We start from the raw sequence: 20,177 nt of genomic DNA, 5'->3' as shown, positions 1-20,177 counted from the left end.
AGCAGCCCTTCTGGGGAGTTTTGGGGCTTGAGGTCAGAAACAGTGTAAAGGTTACCAGGATTGTTTGCACAGTCCGTGCTTCACCACCCTCAGCATTACCTGAACCTGCTTTTACCTCATCAAAATCTTTCCTCTCTTTTGGCCAAGCCCCTTTTTCCTTCTCCAAATATTCAGTCCTTTTTGTCCAAGTTCCTCCTGATCTCCCCCAAACTTGCATCTGGGTGGGCTCAGCTTTGTGATGACCCTGTGCAACCTCATGGAATCAGGGGAACACTGTGGCACTGCAGGACCTCATGGAAAGAAAGGAACACAGGGACACTGTGAAATCTTGTGGTACCAGGTAACAATTTCACATGTGGGGTGTAATGAGCAGCAGTGGTTTAATTTAGTCATCAAATTAGTAATAGTGGCTTACTCATTAAACTGTAGCATACGTTATATTATATATATATATGTCATTATAATCACTGTTCTGTTACGGGTAAGAAACTGTAACTTGTAGAATGGTTCATTAATCTATCAGCATTGTAAGCTGAAAAAGCATGAAGTTTGCAGTTCTAAAACTAGAAAGACAAACCATTGTGCCTTGTTAAGTAAATATTTTTGTATCTTATTTTTCTAAAAAGCTTATTGTCTCACAACATGCATAAAGTAACAAAAGAAAGGACAAGGATTGAAGAGTCAGGGACTGGAACGATACAGAATATCCAGGATGGACATCTGGAGATGCCTGCACGCTAGGCCTCAAGGTCTAGGGACTGACTGGAACTATGGGAGGAGAAAGCACCTGGCAACCGAAGCGAGAATGCAGAGAGGCCAACCAGAATCAGACCTGCAAAGCTCAGATCCGACAGAAGAACAACAAGTGACAATGGGAGGGAAACCGATAAGGGAATAAAAGTTACTGTTTTTGTTCACTGTGCTTTCGTGCCGTGAGTGGAGCAGGAGACTCCCCGGCCGCCCAGCATGCTGTTTTGCTTATTTGCATTTTCTATAAATCTTCAATAAATTTTTATTACTATATTTCAACTCAGTTTCATTTTACTTATAACAGACCTGACAGCAAGATCACAGCAGCAATTTATGGCTGGGCTGTGTAGGAGCCAGGAAGGGGCTGATGTGAATGTGTCACACACCCACAGCTCTGGAGCCACCCAGGGACTGCTGGGGAGAGAGGGAGAACAAGATGTGAGTGGAGCAGGGGCTGTATGGAAATTATGAGAAATAAAAACACGGTCTTTGTATTACCAACAAAATTATAGGCATTTAGTGAAGTTGTGAAGTACTGAAGTACCAGGGCTCCTTTGCAGCCAGGATAAGGGAAATATAAAGTTAATAAACATTAAAACCTTTCTGGGCTATTTTGAAAATTTTGAACAGAAGTGTTTTTTCCTTTGGGCTAAGAACAAAGGAAGATCCACCACTTTTGACAGAGAACACCTCGCAGCCAATCGGAAGGAGAGAAAAGCCCTTTTTCGGAGAAAAGAAACCTTTTTAGGCAAAAATGAATTCATTAAACTAATCTGAAAAGGGGTGGAATTTTGTGAAACTATAAAATGCATGAAATCTAATCCCAAGGAGTCTTTTCACCTCGGAAATTTGGTGTGAGACTAGACCAAGCAAGCTGAATAAATTCTCTTTTTTTTTTGTTTCATGATTTTTTGCCGTCTCTCTAAATTCCAAGGAGAGATTTTTCCCACAAGTTGGGGCAGCGCTTTCCTGGGACAAACATCCCCGTTCCAGTCCCTGCAGGCACAACACCCGAGGAGCAGCAGCACAGAAGTGCCCCCGGCGAGGGCGGGCAGCGCCCCCGGGACCCCTTTCCCTTCCCGCCTTGTCTGGGGAGGCTCCGCCAGGATTTGGGGGTCCCGAGGGGAAAACGCGGGGGGAGGGCTCAGCTGACTTCTCTGCCTTTCCGTTCACGGCCAACAGGGCGCCGGGGGTTCCCGGGACGGCTGGGGGGGTCATGAGGGATCCCCCAACCCCCCCGTGTGCCCCAAAACCCCCCAAAGTCCCCGAATGGCCCCAAAATCCGCCGCCTCCCCGAGGGGCCCTCAGCGCCGCCGCTTCCGCCCCCGCGCCTCCCATTGGCGGCCGCGCCCGCCCGTCAGCACTCGCAGCCAATCACTGCTCGGGAACGGGCGAGGGGCGGTGCCTTCGAGCCGCGCCATTTTAGCGGCTTCTTGGACTAAAACTCCCGTCCTGCCCCGCGGCCCCTCTGAGCTCCCTCAGTGTCCCCTCAGTGCCCCCCGTGTGCCCTCTCTGGACCCCGAAGAGCCCCCCGAGCTCTGAATGTCACCTGTGTGCTCTCCTGGGCCCCCGCACCCCCTTCCAGCCCCACAGAGCCCTTGAACCACTCCAGGACTTCAGCTCCCGTCGTGCCCCGCGGCTCCGCAGAGCCAATCCCAGCCGCGCCTGCACTTCCCAGGATGCTCCGCGGCCGCCCAGCCCCGATCCAGGCGGGACTGCGGCTCCCAAAAGCCGCTCGGGGTCCCTGAGAGCCCCCCCAGACCCCGACGGGGCCCTTGGCGTCAGGGCCCCCTGACGTTTTACTGGGCACCCAGCGAGCTCCTGCCCCACGGAGCCCAAAAATGCAAATTCGGGGACTACAGCTCCCGTCATGCTGCGCGCCATAGAGAGCCTATTCTGGATGCGCCTTCAACTCCCGTCAGCCCCGCGCCCCACGGACCCCGTTATAGCCGGGTTTGCAGAGCCCCAAGTTCCCCCAAATGCTCCCCGGCCCCTGAGTTCCCGTGAAGAGCGCCACGAGAACCCCAGAGTGCCCCTCGGACCCACAGGTGGCCTCTTAGACCCCGAAGTGCCCCATTAGAGCCACTTTCGGGACTACAACTCCCGTTGTGCCCCGCGCCCCTCAGAGCCCCCACAAACGCCCCCAATTCCCCCCAAGTGCCCCCAAATTCCCTCCCCGACCTTCAAGTGCCCCCCTGGACGACCAAGTGTCCCCCAAATAACCCCTCGACCACAAACTGCCTCATAAGAGCCCATCTGGATCCCTAAGTACCCCCCAGTTCCAACTCTTTATTTGTGTTTATTATTTAATTTCCCGGGTGTCTAAAACATTTCTCGCACGGTTTTGCCTTGGGGGAGCTGACCCTCATTGGTGGCAGCGGGGACTTGGCTCACAGCTGAGGAGTGTCTGTTATCAAAGGTCAACCTTATGAGTTTCAGATTGTTGCAAAAAAAGAACAAAAACCCCTCTTTGCTGTGTGCAGCCAGTTCTGTGAGCAAAGCAGGACCAGGAGACTGAGGAGAGACACGATGGGGTTGGGGAACGTAGAGCAAGGCTGTCCATGCTGTGTCAGACCTCAAGGGGAAACTCCAACCAGTCCAAACCTCCTTAGGAGAGACCCTGGATAAATATCAATCAGAGAATGATGCAATCAACTCTTCTCAAAGGAGAAAAGTAACAAACTACACCCTTTAAAATAAGAATGCATATTTATTAGAACCTCTGTGAAATATTTCTCCATGTTAAGAAAACTTCCTAATTAACTGCACTGGACTAGAGGAAAATCAAGGAAGAGCCGTGGTTTCTTAGCACTTGATTTATCTGAAGGAGCCCCACGGTCCCCACGGTGCACTTGGCGCTGAGTCCTTGAACCTCAGGTGAGGTTCTGCTCTGGGAGGAGATTGCACAAACCTTTCCAGGAGTCCAAGTCAGAAGAGAAACTCAAAGTATCTCCAAGCATTAACGGGTCCCACTGAGGGCCGTTCCCAATCCAGGCTCCTCATGGACTCCTTGGAGGAGATCCCTGCAGGCCACGACTGCACAAACCTGTCACAGACTTTGTGTCAAAAGCAAACCCCAAAGTGCCCTTAAAAACTGTACTACTTCCAAGAATTGATGAGCTCCAGAGAGTGTCACAACTGACAGAGCCTCTCCAGGGACTAATTAGAGCAGGTAATTGCAGAGGATTGCACAAACCTCTCAGAGACTCAGAGTCAAAAAAAGTACCTTAATAAACCCTGAGTGCCCCAAAGCATTAATGAACCCTCTGAGGGTTGTCACTGTCTGAGGCTCTCAAGGGACTCGTTACAGCAGATAATTGGAGGCCATGGTTGCACAAACCTCTCAGAGGTGCAAAATCAGCAGCAAAACCCCAAATTGCTCTGAAAATCCTGCAGTCCCTCGAAGCCTTAAGGAGCCCCCCGAGGGCTCCTCCTGACAAAGCCTCCCCAGGGACTCTGCAGCAGCTCCTTGGAGGCCCTGAGTGCAGGGAGGCAAAGGCTCTGGGCAGCAACTCAGGTGCTGGGCACAGCCTGGCTGGGTTGGAGGCAGCAGAAAGGCCCAGCCCTGACCCCCAGCCCGGGGAAGGCAGATCCTGTCCCTCCCGCCTTGCTCAGGGCTCTGCCGGGGCACTGGGATGGGGGTGACTCTGAGGGAAGGACAAGGGGCTGCCAGTGCCCAGCCTTCCTGGGGCTGTGCCAGGAGGCCACGAGGCCCCAGGGCCTCAGCACGAGGTGTCTCCTCACAGCCCTTGGGGCACAGACGGGGCTGTGCCCCAGGGGACAAAGGCTTGGGATCTCTTGGACTTCTGGCCCCGTCACTTGATGTCCCCCATGAAGGAACAAACCCCCTCTCAGAGGTGCTGACAGGCCAGTGCTGGGAATGGTTTCGAGGGTTCCGAGGGCCTGGTGTGTGACAGTGGCCCTGGGGCACCTCGAGCAGGTGTCCAGAAAACAAGGCCAGTCTGGGCCAGTCCCAACTGGGGACTTTTCCTACTTGTGCCCTGTTAAACTCCCCTCAGGCTCTAATACAGACAACTGCTGGCATCGCCCTGTCCCTCCAGAGATCCCGGTGGGTTCTGCCCTCCTGTGCCTCAATGCCATCCGAGTGTGTTACAATCTGCTTAAATATTGCAGAAAGAACTTCAGATTCGAACACTGCCTTGAGCAAAATTAAAACTCACACAAGTTATCTGTTGATACCAAAAACTGATTTTTATTAATTGCTAAGAGATGCAAAGAGAAAGAGGAAAAAATAAGGAAAGGTTGGAAAATGCTAAGATTATTTTTTAGAAGCAGAGAAAAGACACCACCATACTACCTTTCTGCTGTGCTGGTGTGAGTTGGGGGGAGAAGCAGTTTTTTGCCTGTTTTTTTCTCTGTCTCTGCTGCTTTTTGATGTTATCTCTTTAGCTGCAGGGGGTTTTCACAGCTTTAGTTCTCTGGAATGCAGGATGTGTGGTTTCCCTGCTCACACTGAGCCCTGTCCCAGGCCATGCAGGGTCCCAGTTCAGCCACAGCTCCCTGGCCCTCAGAAATATGGTCAGGGTGGAAGGATAAGATATAACTCCCACATGTGGCACAGGGGTCTCAGCTCTCTCCAGGCCGGCACAGTTCCAGTCTTCGGTGGCAGGCAGGCAGCACGCGGTGGCAAAGAAAAAGTGAGGAGAGGTGGGGAGAGATTCTCAGCTACAGTCACCAGTTCTTCTCCCTTTCCTCTCCCTGATTTTCCAAAATTTGTCCTCAACTTTTATAGTGTTCACAGGAGGTTGTACGTGGTTTCTTGGCATGTAGCTAGTTCAGATGTTGGAGGAGATATGATAACCAAAAAACAGTGGCAGGATCTTTTGGCAGGAAAAGTGCCGTGGGAAGTCCTGGTGGGAACTTCTGGCAGAGAGCTGACAGAGAATGTTTGATAGGAAGTTTTTGAAAGGCAGAAACAATTTTTGGCATTTCTATATTACCAATGTGTTACAGATGGTTTCCATGGTAAGTGACGTAACAGGGAATGCATAATGGATACCATGGTAACAGATCCTAGTGATGGGAATGTGTGATGGTTGCCATGATAACCGTCCATAGCAAATGGAATGAAAAATGTTTGCCATGGTAACTGACTGTAGCAATGGGAAAGTATGATGGTTGCCATGGTAAGCGACATATCAATAAGAATGCATAATGGTTGCCTTATTAACTGACTCTAGCAATGTAAATGCACAATGGTTGCCATGGTAACCCACATATCAATGAGAATGCATAATGGTTGCCATGGTAACCAACGTCACAATGAGAATGCACAATGGTTGCCATGGTAAGTGACGTCACAATGAGAATGTAAATGGTCGTCATGGTAAGTGACTTCACAATGTAAATGCACAATGGTTGCCATGGCGTAAGGGGGATACTTTTGGTTTAGATGATCAATGGAGCATAGAGGGGTGAGAAAGTGATTGTGTTCGCATGTGAAACCAGCCAGAGTATGGTACAATGTAGCTTTGTTGCACAACTTGACTGTAAGGCCCACTGTACTTGTAGCAAAGTCAACTGGATGTCCTTCATTATCACAGCTGAGTTCCTCCTTGGCTTGGTTACATTCTGCAAGATAGAAAAAAATCCCCTTGAAACACAATGGTACTGGTCATCTATAATGATGAGGAAGGTGATGGAGAGGAAGATGATGTGGGCAGGGGTCGTTGGCCCCTTACCCTACAGTGGGGCACGCCCAGACTGTTGCCATGAGGTGATGAACGGGCGCTGTTTGGCTGCCACTCAAGCATCACCTTATACTACGTACTGGCACTATGTAGTGTAATGTAGTACTGGGGAGCCCAGCTGGTTCTGGGCTCTCAGTAAACTGAGATACTGAAGATGGAACTTCTTACACCTGGCAGAGGGTTAACTGTTATAAGTTACTTTTTCTCTGGAATTTTGAAGACGGCAAAAATACCTGCAGGACAAAGAAATATAGCAAGAGATTTTTATTGCAGTGCTGGGTACCCATTTCCAACACTGGGTGCACCTTTGAATCAAACAAAGAGCACACCGCTGTTTGAAAACCGCGCTTTTTGTACCCTTTGATATCAGTTGTTGAATATTCATTTTACTGTCCGCTTGTTGCCTTAAAAGGTAATTTCTCTGCTTTGGAAGTGGGTGTTATCTTTTGGCTGGTTGCAACATACTTCCCCTGGGCTCGTACAGGGGGGTCTTGCATCATCCTCACATTGCAAGGCATGGAGGGTCTCTCTGTGTATCCACATGGCACAGAGGAATACATTTTTATTCATAATTTGTTCCCTGTTCCCGGCCACGAAAGATCCCTGGTAAGAGGTCCAGATAGGACCCTTCACCTTACAGTCTCCACGGTACGCCTATAAGTTAGTAAATACACAGAAATAGTTCTTTTGTTAGTACCCCCTGTTCATTTTAATTTGCCTGGAATAAAATCAGTTCCTCAATTTTTCACATTAACCACGGACAGTAGGACTGTGACACAGTGGGTTTCCTGTGAGGAATGTTAGCCTATTGTGTTAGGACATGTGGCTGTATGTCCAATCACGAGTTGTTATGATAGTGGTAAACCAATGCTGTGTGTACATGTGTCACCCCAGAACTGTATAAAGGTAGCTGTACTGTTGCAATAAAAAAGCTGCTGGTATCCTGAAACCCATGTTGCCCCCACCTCGATGGCGACATATGGTGAACCCATGACGTGATTGCAAAGGAAGATAGAAGAGAACTTGACAAGAAGCGAACGAAGAATCGCTCGGTGGGACCTCGGGAAGCTGCTATCGGGAGGATCAGGCGGCCGCTGAACCCCCCATTTCGTTTCATTGCTTCCCAGCCCGAGAGATCGCACGCCGCTGAGCTGCCTAACGCTACTACTGAGAACTTTCTTGCTGCTGCTGAGACTTTTTCACGGCTACGTAAGTTACTGAGCACTCCCCTATCAACCCTCCTGCCGCGCTGCCCCATTCTACCTCGGAGCATTCGTAATCTCGCTCCGCTCCCAGCCTTCCCGCAGGGCTGCCCCGCTCTCCCCCCTGGAGCATTCGTTTTCTCGCTCCGCGTTCCAGCTGCAGCCCTACGGACACTGCCTGGCTGTGTGCGCAACCTGTGTAGCCCTCGCTCCTGACATCCCAGCTCCGTGCAGGGCCTCAGCCCGCTCCGTGCCCGGTTCGCGTCCCTCCGCTATCCCCGGACGTCCCTGACTGTGCGTGGAGCAGCTGAGACCGCACCCCGAACGTGCCCTGACTCAGCAGTGCTCTTTGTTCCGAGCGACCCTGCCTTCGTTACTCTCGCAGCTGTGGGGCAGACAAATTCCTGTTTGCCGCACTCCCCCGCTTGGCTCGGACTCCTGCGAAATCTCGGTATCCCGGCAACTGCCTTTTATCAGCAGTCGGCTGCTAAAGCAACATTCCAGCTACTGTTCGTCTTCGCTTTATTATTACTCTGCTTGTAACTTACATTAGTACCTCCTGAAGCAATCTAAAAGGTTTTCACGTCCTGAACAAGGACGGAGAGAGACAGTTCCGAGAGAGCTGTTGGAGGCGGGAACTCCGGTGTAGTTTTAAAAGCGACAAAAAAGTCGCAGGGGGCCGGCCCAGATCTTTTGGAGACACCTGTCTAGAACAGGTGAACCACCGGAGTATAATAGGTTCCATGTTATCTAAAGAGGATGACTCTGTCGTCCCGAGTGGCAGTTAACTGCTAAAGAGAAACATGGAATCAAGCTAGGTGCCCTGCTCCTGCAAAAATACTAATTTGGAGCAGAGATCACGGGTACCAGGACTTCTAAAGTTGCTTTCAGGAAAGTAATGGAGTTATTAACTTCCTGACACCTGCTTTTTGAAGCACTGAAAGACTTTAAGAAGTCAAAAACTACCAATTATAATAAAAAAAAAAAAGAAAACAACAACAACAACAAAAAAAAAAAAACACAGAAAAATGGTAAAAAAAAAAAAAAGGGGGAGGGGAGGATACTTGTCTGTTCAGCTAGCTTTTGAGGAGCAATATTCTTATCCTCCAACAGTCTGCTTTCTACCTACCTGTGGCACATGCACAAGCTACATGGACAACTCATTTATGGACATTCAGCACTGAGAAGAAGGAGTACCATTCTTGTGGACTGATGAAAGAAGGACTGGTTGATTCTTTGCCTATGTGTGTAATTGTATTGTATTATTGATATTGCCATGTCACTAGTGCAAGGGCCCTGTATTAGCTGATGCTGGCATTTTCTATAATACAAAAGAGGGGGAATTGTTGGGGAGCCCAGCTGGTTCTGGGCTCTCAGTATACTGAAATCCTGAAGATGGAACTTCTTACACCTGGCAGAGGGTTAACCACGGACAGTGGGGACTGTGACACAGTGGGTTTCCTGTGAGGAATGTTAGCCTATTGTGTTAGGACATGTGGCTGTATGTCCAATCATGAGTTGTTATGAAGTGCTAAACCAATGCTGTGTGTACATGTGTCACCCCAGAACTGTATAAAGGTAGATGCACTGTTGCAATAAAAAAAGCTGCTGGTATCCTGAAACCCATGTCGCCTTCCCGCCTCGACCGCGACTATTGCCCCACATTGGTAAATAGGAACCCAGGAGGAGCTGTCATCACTCATCAGACCAGTGATTGAGGGGGACCAGTGAGTCATTCCCTGGCAGACCCACTGGTTAAAATGGAGCAAGGGGAAGTGAAAAAGAATTAGACTTTTGAATCAACACTGGAGCCACTTTTTCAGTTCTAAACCAAGAACTAGTGCCTAAAAGTGATAAATTTGTTCAAGTCGTGGGAGTAACAGACCAATCAGAAAAAGCTTTCTTTCTGAAACCCTCCAGTACAAAGTTGGGGAAAAAAAGGGAATTCATCAATTTTTAGATCTGCCTAATTCCTCAAAGCCCCTGTTGGGGAGAGATTTGATGGAAAACCTAGGAACTGTGATTAAGTGTGAAAAAGGTAAACTTGAATTTCAGGTAACAACTACTAGCAGCCCTCAGTTTGGTCCTGAACTGCGTAAAGCCAGAGTAAAACAATCAAAATATCAGTCAAATTTTAGATCCAGTATATTCCTTGGTATGGGCCACAGATGAACCCGGTAAATCAAAAAAGGCCACTCCTCTTCATGTAGAATTATTAGCAGGAGCAAAGCCAGTAGTTAGGAAACAATATCTATTGAGGTTAGAAGGCAGAAAAGGAATTGAACCAATAAGTGAAAACTTTTTGAAGTTGGGACTTCTAATAGAGTGTGAATCAGACTTTAACACCCCAATTCTCCCAGTTAAGAAACCAAGTGGAACTTGCAGACTAGTTCAGGATTTCGGGGGAGTAAAGGAGATAACTAAACCTTATACCGCATGGTAGCAAATCCCTAAACACTTTTAACAAAATTGAGAGAGAATTTGATTTGGTTCACAGTGTTAGATTTAAAAGATGCCTTTTTCTGTCTACCCCGAGCTCAGGAACTTCTCCTTGGGTTTGAATGGTTACTGAGTTTCCCGACAGAAAGCACGGCTGGTGCAAGAGAAAGTGGTGCACCTGGGGTATGAAGTCTCTGATGGACAATGTTCCCTGGGAACAGCAAGAAAGGAAGCATCTGCCGGACACCCAGCCCAGAAACAGGGGAGATCTCCAAGCCTTTCTAGGAATGACAGGTTGGTGTCGTTTATGGCTCTATCAGTAGGGAGTACTTGTAAAGCCTTTCTATGACCTGCTGAAAAGAACCCAAAAGAACATCATGTGGAGCCCTGAGACAGACGAGGCCTTCAAAGGCCTGAAGCGGGAGCTCAGGAGGGCTCTGGCTTTGGCTTTGCCTGACGGGACGAAGCCCCTTTGGTTGTTGTGCCATGAACGTCAAGGAATGGCTTTGGGGGTCTTGGGCCACCAAGCAGGGCCATCCAGGAGGGCCGAGCTCGACTGCAAACAGTGGGATGGAGTCAGCAAGGGATGGCCCACCTGTCTGACAGCAGTGGCTGCAGCAGTCATGGACCACTGTCCCAGTGATGTCACTGATGTCCCCAATGATGTCACCACTGTGCCTGTGATGTCACTGCTGTCCCTGTGATGTCAGCAATGTCCCTGTGATGTCACCAGAAACCTGTGATGTCACTGGTCTATAGTACTGTCAACTGCTGTCCCCAGGGATGGTCCCTGTGTCCCCAGTGATTTTACACTGTCCCCTGTGATGTCACCACTCTCCCCAGCGATGTCACTGTTCCCCAGTGAACTGAAGTCCTGTGATGTCACCACTGACCCCAGCGGTGGAACCATGTCCCTTTGATGTCACCAGACCCCTGAGATGTCACTGCTGTCCCTTTGACGGCACCGCTATCCCCAGGGGTGGAACCCCTGTCCCTGTGATGTCACTGCTGTCCCCAGTGATGCCATCAGACCCCTGTGATGTCTCTGATCTCCAATGATGTCACCAAAGTCCCTGTGATAAAACTGCTGCCCCTGTGATGTCACTGTTGTCTCTGTAATGTCACCTTTGTCATTGTGAAGTCACCAATATCCCCAGGGATGTCACCGATGCTCCTGTGATGTCAACCCTGGCGCCTGTGTTGTCTCCCCCATCTCCGGTGATGTCACTGATAACCCTGTGACATCACGGCTGTCCCTTTGTTGTCAACAGTCCCATGTGATGTCACTGGTCCCAAATGATGTCACCAATGTATCTGTTATGGCACCAGTGTTACCGATGATGTCCCTGCTGTCTCTGCGATGTCACCCCTGTCCTTGTGAAGTCACCGATGTCCCCAGTGATGTCACTGATGTCCTTGGGAGATCATGGCTGCCCCTTTGTTTTCACCTGTCCCCTGTGATGTCACTGGTTCACAGTGTCACTGATGTCACTGATGTCACTGCTGTCCCTGTAATGTTATCACTGTCCCCTGTGATGTCACCAATGTCCCTGTGGACATCATGCTGTCCCTCTGTTGTCACTCTGATGTCACTGGTCCCCAATAATGTCCCTGATGTCTCAGTGATTTCACAACTGTCTCCTGTGATGTCACCAATGTCCATGATGATGTCACTGGTATCTCTGTGATGTCACCAAGGACCCTCTGTGATGTCACCAATAGCCCTGTGACATCAAGGTTTTCCATTTGTTTTCAACAGTCCCCTGTGACGTCACTGGTCCCCAGTGATGTCAGCGATGTTGACATCAGGTCCCCTGTGATGTCACCACTATCCCCTGTGATGCCACCAGTGTCACCAATAATGTAACTGGTATCGCTGTGATATCACACCTGGCCTTGTGATGTCACCAATGTCCCCTATCATGTCACAGATGTCCCCATTGATGTCAGTGGTGTCTCTGTGGTGTCATCACTGTCCCCTGTTATGTCAACAATGTCCCCAATGATGTCATTGCTGTCTCTGTGATTTCACCGCTGTCCCCAGTGGTGACACCAGGTCCCCGTGATGTCACCGATGTGCCTGTGACATCACTGCTGTCCCTTTGTTGCTATCAGTCCCCTGTGATGTCCCTGTTCCCCAATGATGTAACCTCTGTCCCTGTGATGTCACCACTGTCCCCAGAGACATCAGCAATGTCCCCGATGATGTCACTGGTGTCTCTATAATGTCAACCCTGTCCTTCTAAGTCACTGATATCCCTGTGACATCACAGCTATCCCTTTATTGTCAACAGTCCCATGTGATGTCACTGGTCCCCAGTGATGTCACCGATGTCCCTGTGATGTCATCACTGTCCCCTGTGATGCCACCTGTGTCACCAATAATGTCACTGGTGTCTCTGTGATGTCACCAATGTCCTTTGAATGTCACCACTATCCCCTGTCATGTCACAGATGTCCCTGTGAAATCACAGCTGTCACTTTTGTGGTCAACAGTGCCCTCTGACATCACTGGTCCCCAGTGATGTCACTTCTTTCTCTGTGATGCCACCACTGTCCCCAGCAGTGCCACCATCTCCCTGTGGTGTCACCGATGTCCCTGTGATGTTACCAGACCCCTGTGATGTCACAGATGCCTTTGTGCCATCATGACTGTCCCTTTGTTCTCAACACTCCTCTGGGATGTCACTGATCCCCAGTGATGTCACTGACTTTCCTGTGATGTCACCCCTATCCCGTCTAATGTCACCAATGTCCCTGACATTGTCACTGGTGTCACTGTGTTGTCACCCCTCTCCTTGTGAAGTCACTGAAGTCCCCTGTGATGTCACCAATGTCCCTGTGACATCACGACTGTCTCTTTTTTGTCAACAGTCCCCTGTGTCACCACTACCCCCAAAAGTGGCACCATGTCCCTGTAATGTCACCAATGTCCCTGTGATGTCACCAGATACCTTTGATGTCAGCAATGTCCCTGTGACATCGCAGTATTCCATTTCTTGTCACCAGTCCCCTGGGATGTCACTGGTCCCCAGTGATATCACCTATGTCTGTGTGATGTCACCACTGTCCCCTGTGGTGTCACCAATATCCAATGATGTCACTGCTGTCTCTGTAATGTCACCCTTGTCCTTGTGAAGTCACCAGTATCCCTAGTGTTGTCACCGATGTCCCCGTGATGTCACCAGTATCACTGAGGATGTCACTGGCATCTCTGTGATGTCACCTCAGCCATGTGCAGTCACTGATGTCCCCTGTGATGTCATTGATGTCACTGTGACATCACAGCTTTCCCATTGTTGTCACCAGTCCCCTGTTATGTCACTGGTTTCCAGTGATGTCACTGCTGTCTCTGTGATGTCACCACTGTCCCCAGCAGTGGTTCCATGTCCCCATGATGTCTCTGATTCCCATATGACATCAGGGTTTTCCTTTTTTGTCACTGGTCCCCTGTGATGTCACTGGTCCCCAATGATTTCTCTGATGTCCCTGTGATGTCACCACTGTCCCCGATGATGTCACTGGTGTCTGTATGATGTCAACCCTCTCTTTGTGAATTTACCGATGTCCCAGTGACATCACAGCTCTCCCTTTCCTGTCAACATTCTCCTCTGATGTCACTGCTCCCCAATAATGTCATTGCTTTGGTTGTGATTTCACCACTGTCCCCAAGAGTGGCACCATATCTCTGTGATGTGACCTATGTCCCTGTAATGTCACCAGACCCCTTTGATGTCACCGATGTCCCTGTGACATCACTGCTGTCCCTCTGCTTCCAGTCTGATGTCACTGGTCCCCAATGATGTCCCTGCTGTCTCTGTGATGTCACCCCTTGCCTTGTGAAGTCACCTATGTTGGCTGCGATGTCACAGATGTCCCCGTTGATGTCACTGGTGTCTCTGTGGTGTCATCACTGTCCCCTGTGATGTCAACTATATCCCCAGTGATGTCACTGCTGTCTCTGTGACACCACCACTGCCCCTTTGATGTCAGCAATGTCCCCGATGATGTCAATGGTGTCTCTATAATGTCAGCCCTTTCCTGTGATGTCACGAGACACTTTTCACTTCACCGATGTCCCTGTGACAACATGGTTGTCCCATTGTTTTCACCCGTCCCCCATGATGTCATTGGTCTTCAATGATCATAGAATCATAGAATAGAATCATAGAATAGATTGGGTTGGAAAAGACCTCCAAGATCATCAAGTCCAACCCCTGATCCAACTCTAATTACTATATGATGGCACTAAGGGCCATGTCCAATCTCTTTTTAAAAACTTCCAGGGATGGTGAATCCACCACCTCTCTGGGCAGGCCATTCCAATACCTGATCACCCTCTCTGTAAAGAATTTCTTCCTAACATCTAACCTAAACTTCCCCTGGCAGAGCTTGAGCCCATGTCCCCTTGTCCTGTTGTTGGTTGCCTGGGAGAAGAGACCAACCCCCACCTGGCTATAACTTCCCTTCAGGTAGTTGAAGAGAGTGATGAGGTCACCTCTAAGCCTTCTCTTCTCTAGACTAAACAATCCCAGCTCCCTCAGCCTCTCCTCATAGGACTTGTGCTCAAGTCCCTTCACCAGCCTGGTTGCTCTTCTCTGGACCCGCTCCAGCACCTCAATATCCTTCCTGAACTGAGGGGCCCAGAGCTGAACACAATACTCAAGGTGCGGCCTCACCAACGCAGAGTACAGGGGAAGGATCACTTCCCTGCTCCTGCTGGCCACACTGTTCTTGATGCAGGCCAGGATGCCATTGGCCTTCTTGGCCACCTGGGCACACTGCTGGCTCATGTTTAGCCTCCTGTCAATCAGCACCCCCAGGTCCCTTTCCACCTGGCTGCTCTCCAGCCACTCTGTCCCCAGCCTGTAGCGCTGCAGGGGTTGTTGTGGCCAAAGTGCAGGACCCGGCACTTGGCCTTGTTGAACTTCATCCCATTGGAGTCAGCCCATCTCTCCAGTCTATCCAGGTCCCTCTGCAGAGCCCTCCTGCCTTCTGGTAGGTTGACACTCCCTCCCAACTTGGTGTCATCAGCAAATTTGCTGATGATGGACTCAATCCCTCATCTAGGTCATCGATAAAGATGTTAAACAGGACTGGGCCCAGCACTGATCCCTGGGGACACCACTGGTGACCGGCTGCCAGCTGGATGCAGCCCCGTTCACCAGCACTCTTTGGGCCCGGCCCTCCAACCAGTTCCTAACCCAGCACAGAGTGCCCCTGTCCAAGCCATGGGCTGCCAGCTTTTCCAGGAGTATATTATGGGAGACAGTGTCAAAGGCTTTGCTGAAGTCCAGATAGACCACATCCACAGCCTTCCCTTGTCCACCAGGTGAGTCACCTGATCGTAAAAGGAGATCAGGTTGGTCAAGCAGGATCTGCCTCTCCTAAACCCGTGCTGGCTGGGTCTGATTCCTTGTCCATCTTGTAGGTGCTGTGTGATTGCACACAGGATGATCTGTTCCATAACTCTGCCAGGCACCGAGGTCAGGCTGACAGGCCTGTAGTTACCAGGGTCAGCCTTGCAGCCTTTTTTATGGATTGGGGTGATATTTGCCAACTTCCAATCATGTGGGACCTCCCCAGTGAGCCAGGACTGTTGGAAGATAATGGAGAGCGGCTTGGCAAGCTCTTCTGCCAGCTCCCTCATTACCCTAGGATGGATCCCATCTGGTCCCATAGACTTGTGAGGATCCAGGTGGCTCAGTAAGTCACTAACTATTTCCTCCTGGAATACAGGGGGCTATTTGGTTTCTCTCTCTGTCTACCAGCTCCAGAGGCCAGTTGCCTTGAGGGCCACCTGTCTTACTGGTAAAAACTGAGGCAAAGTAGGTGTTAAGTACCTCAGCCTTCTCCTCATCTCTATTAACTATGTTTCCTCCGAGTCCATCAAAGAATGGAGGTTTTCTTTGCCCCTCCTTTTGTTATTAATGTATTTATAGAAGGACTTTTTGTTATCCCTAACAGAAGTGGCCAATTTAACTTCAAATTGCGCTTTTGTATCCCTGATTTTCTTTCTGCATGATCTAGCTGTCTTCCTGAATTCTTCGTAAGTAGCCAGCCCTCTCTTCCATAGTCGATAAACTCTCTTTTTATCCCTGATTTCCTTCAGAATCTCCCTGTTTAACCAGGCTGGTTGTCTCTCCCCGCCGGCTTGCCTTTCGGCACACCGGTATGGCCTGTTCCTGTGCACTCAAAACTTCCTGTTTGAAGCACATCCATCCCTCCTGGACTCCCTTGTTTTCAAGGGTTGTTTCCCAGGGTATGCTCTGGACTAGACTTCTGAATAGGTCAAAATCTGCTCTCCGGAAGTCCAGCGTAGAGGTTTTATTGTTGTTTCTCCTTGAATCTCTGAGTATTGAAAATTCTATTATTTCATGATCACTATTTCCTAGGCGGCCTTCAACCACTATATCTCCCACCAGCTCCTCTCTGTTTGTAAACAGCAGGTCTAGCGGGGCCTTACCCCTGGTAGGTTCATTTACCAGTTGATGAAGGAAATTGTCCTCTATACACTCCAGGAAATTCCTAGACTGCCTCTTCTCTGCAGTATTGAGCTCCCAGCAGATATCCGGCAGGTTAAAGTCACCTACAAGGACAAGGGCTGACAATTTTGAGACATCCGCCAGCTGCTTGTAGAATAATTCATCCCCTTCATCATCCTGGTAGGGCGGTCTGTAACAGACACCCATGATGATGTCAGTCTTGTTGGTCTTCCCCTGATTTTGATCCACAGGCACTCAACCTTATTGTTGCTGACCTCAAGTTCAACAGGGTCCAGAGAGTCTCTAACATATAAAGCCACCCCTCCACCTCTCCTCCCCTGCCTGTTCTTCCTGAAGAGCTTATAGCCTTCCATAGCAGCACTCCAGACATGCGAGTCATCCCACCATGTTTCTGTGATGGCGACTACATCATAGCCTTCCTGCTGCACAATTGCCTCCAGCTCCTTCTTGTTTGTTGCCCATACTGCGTGCATTAGTGTACATGCACTTCAGGTGGGCTGTTGATTTAATTCTTAACTCAGGCTTTCCATCCTTAGGCTGATCACTGGAGAGCCCGGTTTCAACCCCTTCCCCTTCAAACCTAGTTTAAAGCCCTCCTAATCAGCCTCGCTAACTTATGGGCTACAGTCCTCTTATTCTTCCTAGAAAGATGAATCCCATCTGATTTTAAGAAACTAGGTACCATGGAGTTTGCCCCATGGTCAAAGAAACCAAAATTTTGATGGTGGCACCAATTCTTTAGCCATCTGTTGAGGAGTTGGGCTTTTTTACTCCTCTCTTTATTTAACTCCTCATCCATCCCAGATAGTACAGGAACTGAGGCAAATATCACCTGTGCTCCTGTCCCCTGAACTGACTGACCCAGTGCTTTAAAGTCTTTTTTAATTATCTTGGCACTTCTTTGATTAATGTCCTCACTGCCAGCCTGGACTACCACCAGAGGATAATAGTCTGAGGGCTGAATTAACTCAGGAAGTCTCCTACTAATATCCTCACCCTGGCCCCAGGAAGGCAGCATACTTCTCTCTGGGATGGGTCTGGGCGACATATAGGGCCCTCAGTTCCCTCAAAAGGGAGTCACCGACTACAACTACCCTTCTTTTTTTTTTTATACCTGTGGTTGTAATCCGTCTTTTGGACAGGGCCGAACAAGGAGGCTCTCTAGAGGGATCATCTTGGCTGTCCTCTACCTGACTGTCTGGGTCCAGAGTCTCGTATCTATTCTTCAAGGGCACCCTGAGGGGTGATGGGGGTCTAGAAAGAATTCTTCTACCTCTCCTATTAGGGACCTGTTTCCATTCCCCCCATCATTTTGGTCTGCTCCATCTGTCTTATGGCAGGAGAGGCAGGGCTTCGCCGTCTCCTGTTGGACTTCCTTAGGGTTTAAAAGGGTTTGACTCCACCAGTCAATTTCTTTTTCACTCTCCCTAATGCACCTTAATCTCTCTACCTCTTCCTTAAGTTCTGCTACAAGGCACAGCAAATCACTCACCTGCTCGCATCGTACACAGCTACCTCCTACACCATCCTCCGGTACCAACGTCAGGCTTCAGACACTCAGCACACCCAGAGACCTGGGTGGCTGCATCCTTCTTCGAGGGGAGTGTCTGAGCAAACACACTCCTAGTATTAACAGCAGTAACAGTTTTTGTTTTTCTGGAAACCATTGTTAGCTTTAAAAAGCACACTCACCTACAAGAAAAGGGAGCTGGTTGTGCCCTGCAGGCTTGAAATGCCTTGAAATTGTTGTGCCACACCCTGTTAGTCTACTCCTGTGGGGGTGCGTGAGCGAACTTCGCTCACGCTCCTGGAGGTTCTTATATAGCCTCCCCAGCACTTGCTAACGAGCCTGACCCACCCCTCACTCACCTTAATTGGTTCTGAGGAAGAGTCAAGCTTGAGCAGCAAATGGCCGAGTAGTTCTCCTGGAGGTTCTTATATAGCCTCCCCCAGCACTTGCTAACGAGCCTGACCCACCCCTCACTCACCTTAATTGGTTCTGAGGAAGAGTCAAGCCTGAGCAGCAAAATGGCCGAGTAGTTCTCCTGGAGGTTCTTATATAGCCTCCCCAGCACTTGCTAACGAGCCTGACCCACCCCTCACTCACCTTAATTGGTTCTGAGGAAGAGTCAAGCCTGAGCAGCAAATGGCCGAGTAGTTCTCCTGGAGGTTCTTATATAGCCTCCCCAGCACTTGCTAACGAGCCTGACCCACCCCTCACTCACCTTAATTGGTTCTGAGGAAGAGTCAAGCCTGAGCAGCAAATGGCCGAGTAGTTCTCCTGGAGGTTCTTATATATCCTCCCCAGCACTTGCTAACGAGCCTGACCCACCCCTCACTCACCTTAATTGGTTCTGAGGAAGAGTCAAGCCTGAGCAGCAAATGGCCGAGTAGTTCTCCTGGAGGTTCTTATATAGCCTCCCCCAGCACTTGCTAACGAGCCTGACCCACCCCTCACTCACCTTAATTGGTTCTGAGGAAGAGTCAAGCCTGAGCAGCAAATGTCACAGCTGTCTCTCTGATTTCATCCCTGTCCCTGTGATGTCATTGATATCCCTGTGACATCGCTGCTGTCCATTTGTTTTCACCATTCCCCTGTAATTTCACTGTTCCCCAATGATTTCACCGATGTCCCTGTGATGTCCCCATTGTCCCCTGTAATGTCAGCAATGTCCCAGATGATGTCACTGATGTCTCTGTGATGTCACCCCATCCTTGTGAAGTCACTGATGTCCCCTGTGATGTTACTGATATCCCTGTGACAACAGGGCTTAGCCTCTGTTCTCATTAGTCCCCTGTGATGTCACTGGTCCCCACTGATGTCACTGCGGTCCCTCTTATGCCACCACTGATGTCAACCATGGCTCCTTGTCCCTGTGATTTCTCCAATGTCCCTGTAATGTCACCAGTCCTTTGTGATGTCTCCAGTCCCCTGTGATGTCACCACTGGCTCTTGTGATGTCAGCAATGTCCCCTATGATATAAATGGTGTCTTTGTGATGTCACCCCTGTACTTGTGAAGTCACCTACACCCCATGTGATGTCATTGATGTCCCTGTGACATCACGGCTGTCCCTTTGTTGTCACCTGTCCCCTGTGACCTCACTGGTCCCCAGTGATGTCACTGCTGTCCCTGTGATTCCACCTCTCTGCCCACCGGTGGCATCATGTCCCTGTGATGTGACCTATGGCCCTGTGATGTCACCAGACCCCTGTGATGTCACCGATGTCCCTGTGACATCACGGCTGTCCCTTTCTTGTCACCAGTCCCCTGTGATGTCACTGACCCCAGTGATATCACTCATGTCCCCCTGATGTCACCACTGTCCCCTGTGATGTTAACAATGTCTCCAGTGATGTCACTGGTGACTCTGTCATGTCATCCTTGTGCTTGTAAAATCACCCATGTCCCATTTGATGTCACCTATGTCCATGTGACATCACTGTTTTCCCTTTGTTGTCAGCAGTCCCCTGTGATGTCACTGGTCTGTAGTGATGTCACCCCTGTCACTGTGATGTCATCAATATCCTCAATGATATCATTGTTGTAATTTAACCCCCGCCCTTGG

General features: G+C 49.6%; 2 long non-coding RNA genes across 2 annotated transcripts; both read left to right on the top strand.

Moving 5' to 3' along the window:
* The first annotated feature begins 7,412 nt into the window (after positions 1 to 7,412).
* On the top strand, positions 7,413 to 8,850 carry LOC126642258 (uncharacterized). The gene is made up of 2 exons (XR_007629404.1): positions 7,413 to 7,670; positions 8,777 to 8,850. It is a non-coding gene; the product is annotated as an uncharacterized LOC126642258 (long non-coding RNA).
* A 9,508-nt stretch (positions 8,851 to 18,358) lies between these two features.
* On the top strand, positions 18,359 to 19,078 carry LOC126642260 (uncharacterized). Its single transcript, XR_007629405.1, has 3 exons — positions 18,359 to 18,421; positions 18,540 to 18,659; positions 19,014 to 19,078. It is a non-coding gene; the product is annotated as an uncharacterized LOC126642260 (long non-coding RNA).
* Positions 19,079 to 20,177: the final 1,099 nt, after the last annotated feature.

This window comes from Myiozetetes cayanensis, unplaced genomic scaffold (assembly GCF_022539395.1).
Source record: "Myiozetetes cayanensis isolate MyiCay16 unplaced genomic scaffold, myiCay2020 scf226, whole genome shotgun sequence".
Classification (NCBI taxonomy): domain Eukaryota; kingdom Metazoa; phylum Chordata; class Aves; order Passeriformes; family Tyrannidae; genus Myiozetetes; species Myiozetetes cayanensis.
This window is presented reverse-complemented; position numbering and strand designations above follow the sequence as displayed.